We start from the raw sequence: 6,000 nt of genomic DNA, 5'->3' as shown, positions 1-6,000 counted from the left end.
TGTTTTCACGAATAGCTCATTAAGTCATATAGGCGGGAGAGTAGGTAAGACAAGCTTAATTCCCCACTTTACCTATGAGGAAGACAACACCGCACAGGTTGGGGTCACTGTAAGGCAGCTTAGGTCCAGAGTGGGGTGTCCCTCCCATACTCTGTGCCTTCCCTTTAGAATTATCCCTGGGGATCCAAAGACACATTATAAACTCATGTCTTCATCTATGGAAAGTCCACACCCTATACCAAACCATACCATACCATACCATCTCTAACCATACCATCCCAAACCATACCATACCAAACCATGCCATACCATGCCATGCCATACCATGCCATGCCATGCCATGCTGTCCTATACCATCCCAAACCATCCCATCCCATCCCATCCCATGCCATGTCATGCCATGCCATACCATGCCATGCCATCCTATACCATCCCAAACCATACCATACCATACCATACAATACCATACCATCTCAAACCATACCATATCATACCAGCTCCCCTTGCTCAATATGTGCTTTGTGGGGTTGGTAGTCACTCTATTATTTAAAAAAAAAATACTTCAATCAAAATATGGATTAAAGAGAGAGGGCTGGAGAGAACAATTTAAGAACCAATCAGATTTCTCCAAGTTGACATTTTGCTATAGATGCTTGAGATCCATCCCTCTGACATGAAATGCAGTGAAACAGAAACAGCTAATTCTCACCTTCCTCGTCCTTGTCTCCCTCCAGGGCTGCGCCCATCCTGAATTGCACACCCTTCTGCTGCATGTGTCTCTAGCGCACACCCGCAGCAGTCAGCTTTGTTTTGGAATAATCGGTGTGAATAGTTTCCTTCTGCATATTCTCATTGTAGGCTGACTTGGGACAAGCACTAGACTGCTCTGCCTCTCTCAGAGTCCAGCTTTTCTGCATGTGTGGGGGTCAACTCAGGGGGAATGTGGCATGGCGGGTATTGACATTAGCAGTTCCACAACTGTGGTTCCAATGGAGGTAGGAAGATGGGGGACTAAGTTTTCTTGTGGATTCAACTGGCCATTCAGAGTGGATGACCTCCTAAGACATCCCACCAGCAAAAACAGGCCATGGATTTGAGTGCTTTCTGCATCTGTACCCCCTGGGGAGAGGCCAGGAAACTGTAACTGTCTATGCCTGGGATCCTGGCAGACTACAGGGGACTTACATGCCCCATGACTGGGAGACAGCAAACTGTTTCCAGAGTTTGGTGGAAAATTATTATCAAAAGCTCAGAATGTTCTTTTTGTCTGGCGCCCTCTGGTGGTTGACTGGACAAAAGACACTCAAGTCCCCGACTGAGCAGCCCCAGGGGTGGAAGCCTCTTCTAGTCGCTGCTCCCTGCTGCCACTGGCTCCTCCCTCATTAATGCATTCTGGTGGCCTCTTTGGACAGGACACATTCGGTGCATCGCTGGGATAACTGGCTCCCAACCAGTGTTGTTTTTGTCAGTCACATTGTGACTGGAGCTGTGGGAAACCCGAAGAAGAAAGCATTGTTTGTGTCCCTAAGGAATTTAAAGTTTATTGAGTGAGACAGGCTCATAAGCAGCTGACCAGACTCAGTGCCAGGGTGGCAAAGACTGGACAAAAGTGAGCAAAGGCCTGGGCGGAATAGAGAAAGGAGGTGTGTCACAGAGACCCTGGAGGCCTTTCTGGGGAAGCCGGTGTCTGAACTCTCAAGGAAAGAGGATTCTGAGGTGGAGAACACGGGGGCACCTGTGGGAACCACATCCTCCCAACCTGTCTCCCCTTCTCCTGGGACTTGCCTTATTTCCCTCCCCCTTCCTCACCACTGTCCCAATAGTTCTCCAAACGATGACTATGTGCACTTTCCAGACGAGGGAGGGTCGCTGGGCCCTGGAATCTTCCATCAGACTGCTCCTCACTGCCCCTTTCCCTGTTTTCTGTGGTGCCTCCCAGCTGCCCACCCCTCTTGCCCTCCTTCCTGCCAAACAGCTGGATCCCTGAAGGGTTTTTAACAATTTGAGAATGCCGCTGTGTAACAATTAGAGTGGAACTGGTGGTTCATGAGGTAAATTCACATTAAAGTTTGCTTGACAAGATCAAGCATTCCAAAGTGGCTGCATAAAAGAGTCCCCATTACTATAAATCCCTGCAGCATTATAACTTTTATTTTTTTGTGCCTTCACTTAACCCCTAATCAGCTATCGGCATGTTCTCAAAAGCATTCCATTTTTCTTCATCACACTGTTTTCTTACAAATATGCTTTGCTGGTGGAGTTTCATTTGGTCCAAGGAAGCTCCCACCAGGCTGGGTACCCCATACCTCACCTTATTTCTAAAAGGATGGTACATCTCACGAATTTGCACGTTGTCCTTGGGCAGGGCCAAGCTCATCTTCTCTGTATTGTTCCAGTTTTAGTATATGTGCTGTCAAAGCAAGCAACATCTATTTTTCATCAAGCATTGGTTTATAACACTTTATAGGTTTCAGGTGTACAGCTGTGTAGCTCCATATTTTATGTGTGCCCCAGTGTGCTCATCATGAAAAGTCTAGTTTCTGTCCCCACCCTATTATCGACCCCTTTGACTTGATTTACCCACTCTTTTCCCCCTTTCTGGTAACCATAAAATCGTTCTGTGAATATACAAAAAATGCATAAAACTATAAAGAAAATTCAATGACTGATAAGCATAAAATTCAGGTAGTGTTTACCCTGGACACATGAGGGAGGAATAGTTTGGAGGTATGGGGGGAGACACACAGAGAAGTTTGGAGGTATGGGGGGGACACACAGAGAAGTTAAGCTAAGATGTGGGCACCCAGTTCTTTTTTAGTGCTCACGATGGTTTACATCTTAGAATCCTCTCCTATGTACCGTATACCTCATTTTCCTTCATGCACAAAAATAACATGTAAATCTTGAATCACAATAAAATGTTTGAGAGACTGGAACATGGCCCATATGAAACTGGTACAAAAATTTAATGCAAGTAAATCTAAATCACTCAAAGATGAGTCATCCAAATAGCATGAGGTCAGAACTTAAAGATGAGACCAGACAAAAGGCAGGAAAATCATTATTTTTTAAATGTTGCCATAAGACAAACGAAAAGTAACCAAACGTTTTCAATCAAATCACAGATAATTAAGCCATCACCTCTAAGAGGCAAACAAGAGGCTAAGGGTGAAATAGCAGGGGTAAAGGATGAAAAGAGAGCTGAAGAACACTTGAAAAAACAGGAAAAGTTCAAATTGCAAACAATAATTTAGTCTGAGGACAGGGGTAGAGAGGGGAGAGGAAAAGAAATTTCTTGGTGAGCCACATAGTCTTTGCCTCTTGAAAGCACATTCACTTTGCACTTGGATCATGAACAATAAAGCACTTTCCCTCACCTCCCCATGTTTGAGCCCCTGGCGCTCACCCTGTGACTGTCTGGACCTCGATGCCTGGGACACCCCAGCTGAGCCAGGTCCCTCTTGTTCCAGGACAATCTACCTCCCAGCCACTCTGAGCATGTGGGGCCGCGTAGACATCAGGATTCTGCAGACTGTGCTGATGTTTGAATCCCAGTGGAAGTGTGGCCCCCACTCTGCGCCCCTGGGCACCCTGGCTCTGCTTCCAAGATCAGAAGTCCTGAGATCAAGTTGCAGCGTCAGCACCCCCCCCCAACCCACCCCCCGCCCTTGTTCTGACCCCTTCCTAAGGGCTCTATTCCCCCTTAATTCTGTCAGACACATCCAGACAGTTAGCAGGGAACAGGATGAGAGGGAGCGTGGCGGGCCTGGCAGTGGCATCAGGTGAGTTTATTTACCATCACCCTGGAAGCTTCAACTGGCAGGGTTCTGACAGGAGGAAGGGTCAAACAGCCCTCTTGGGCCCCACGTTTACACCAGCTCATGGGGACTTGTGCTTATTAGGACTCCGTGGGAGGCAGCCCCATGTTACTGAACCATGGTTTTGAGGGCTACCCACACTGTGATCCTTGGATGGTAAGAAGACCACCCCTCTGAAATTTTTTTTATCTTTAAAATGTGAGACACTTTCTCATCCTTCAGCAAGTGGGATGGAGGGAGGGACAGAGCAAGTGTGAAGAAGGGACAGTGTCAGACGGTTCCCTCTATGGCCTGGACTCAGAGAGCAGCAGATTCAGGAGAGGTCTGTCACAAGGGAGGGCTGGGCACAGAGGCGCCAGCCTAGCAGGAGCTGACTGTGAGGCAGGCAGGCACCAGGAGAGGAGAGGAGTCTTGGCTGCCAGGGCACAGCAGGAAGAAATCTGGGTACTGATAGCCCCCCAGCCCCTGCTTGTTCTGATGCCTTTCTTTCCAAGGCCCTGAGGCACCAGGCACTGGGAGGTCAGGGCATTAATGGCAGCTTGGAGCTTCAAGAATTTGAGATGTTGAGGGGGTGGGGGAAGCAGGGGCACATCTCAAAGTCAGGTACACACCCTCTTCAGAGCAGGTTTGGGGTTCCAGGGGCCACTCCCTGGCCCTTGGATGACAACTACTTAGTGACACTCCTAGTCAACAAGACGCTGAGAAGAAAGGACTTGAAACATCAACGAAAGGAAGCCCATTACTCATGGAGGAATCTGAGCAGATATGACTGGAGCTGAGACACACCAAAGCCAAGCCACAGAGGACTATCACATCTTCCAGCCGTAGCTGGAGAGGATATCATTGCATTCATGTTGGCTCCCCCACCCAAGCACTGGCCTGCAGATTCAGGGGAGCCTTAACAATCACCATGTCTTTCTTTTGACACACTCCCAAAGTGGACACTATCCAGACTTAACCATACTTTTAGTCGAAGTTCAAAAACCAGAGCCACAAAAGCACAAAAGGGGGTTCAAGCACTTACTGGATTATAAAAAAAAAATCACAAGAGCAGCAAGGAATATTCTGAAAAGTCTCATGTAAAGAAGCAGACTGCAGAAAAGAAAGGATGGAGGAGGCCAGCGTTTGCCCTGGGGGAGGGAGGAAGTCTCGGGAAGGGACTTACTCTGTAGCACTGAATCCTAAGGCAAGTTAGGGATAATTAGGCAGCCTCAAGAACAGTGCAGGGACTTAGGAGAGTTAAGGAAGGCTCCAGAGAAAAGGACAACAAATTCCAAAGGGGACTAATCAAACACCCCAAGACTCAGGACAATTGGGACTTACTTTAGGGTCAACAGGACATTCCAAATAGAAAGCAATGAAGAAAAAAGATAAGGGCTGGGACACAGAGGCTTAGTTCTGGGCACAGAGACATTTAGGCAGTGAGTGAGACCCACGAGAACTAACCAATCACGAAGAGCCTGGTGGAGCTTTAGAATAATGAGGGAAAGGAGGTGCATATTCCCTGAGGCACGAGTCCACTTGGGTTTCCTTGCCCCTCCCTGGCCTGCTTCCAAGGCCTGGGAGTCCCACTTTATTTCTGTTCTTTTTCTCCTCAATAAACTTTTTCTTTCTCTAAACAAACCTGCCTCTTCTCGCTTGCTTGCCTGAGTGTCTGTGAAGTTCCTGCCGCGGCTTCGTAGACACCAACCCGTGGTGGACTAGTGGCTGGGACTCAGCGCTGCCCTGCAGCCTGGGATCTGTTCCTGGCTGGGAGACTAGGCCTGAAAACCTACAATTCTGGTATCAGCACCCGATGAAAATCATGGCCTTCCAAGAGCATTTCAAAGACCAAAGGCAAGGTCCTTGTGTTGTAGAGCAACCCCGATACAAAACGGGGTGCCTGACTGTGGGTCCTCACCCGCGTGCTTAAAAGGACTTATCAATGCTCTACTGCAGGCACACGCGAAAGGTTAATAAAAGGTTTATTTACAAGGGAAGGGCAAACGAGGAAATGTACAACTCAGGGAGAAAAGTGGGAGACAAAGTTTTAAATGAGTCCTACCCGATCCGACGATCAGGAATCCCAAATGGTGCTCTGAGAGCTGGCCACCAGCCAGGAGCCGAGAAACCAGGAAGCAAGCGATAGCAGCCACCCCAAGGCCCACGTGTTTGGTTTTTATACCCAACCTGGCTGCTTAAC

At 48.1% G+C, this 6,000-nt stretch overlaps 1 non-coding gene across 1 annotated transcript; it reads right to left on the bottom strand.

The window, feature by feature from the left end:
- Window positions 1-2,320: 2,320 nt before the first annotated feature.
- On the bottom strand, window positions 2,321-2,422 carry LOC119237816 (U6 spliceosomal RNA). Its single transcript, XR_005123447.1, has one exon. It is a non-coding gene; the product is annotated as a U6 spliceosomal RNA (small nuclear RNA).
- Between the last annotated feature and the right edge of the window lie 3,578 nt (window positions 2,423-6,000).

This window comes from Talpa occidentalis, unplaced genomic scaffold (genome assembly GCF_014898055.3).
Source record: "Talpa occidentalis isolate TD23 unplaced genomic scaffold, MPIMG_talOcc4v2.1 talOcc4.10, whole genome shotgun sequence".
NCBI classification, from domain to species: Eukaryota; Metazoa; Chordata; class Mammalia; order Eulipotyphla; family Talpidae; genus Talpa; species Talpa occidentalis.
Note: the sequence above shows the minus strand (reverse complement) of the source record. Positions and strands in the feature narration are given on the sequence as shown.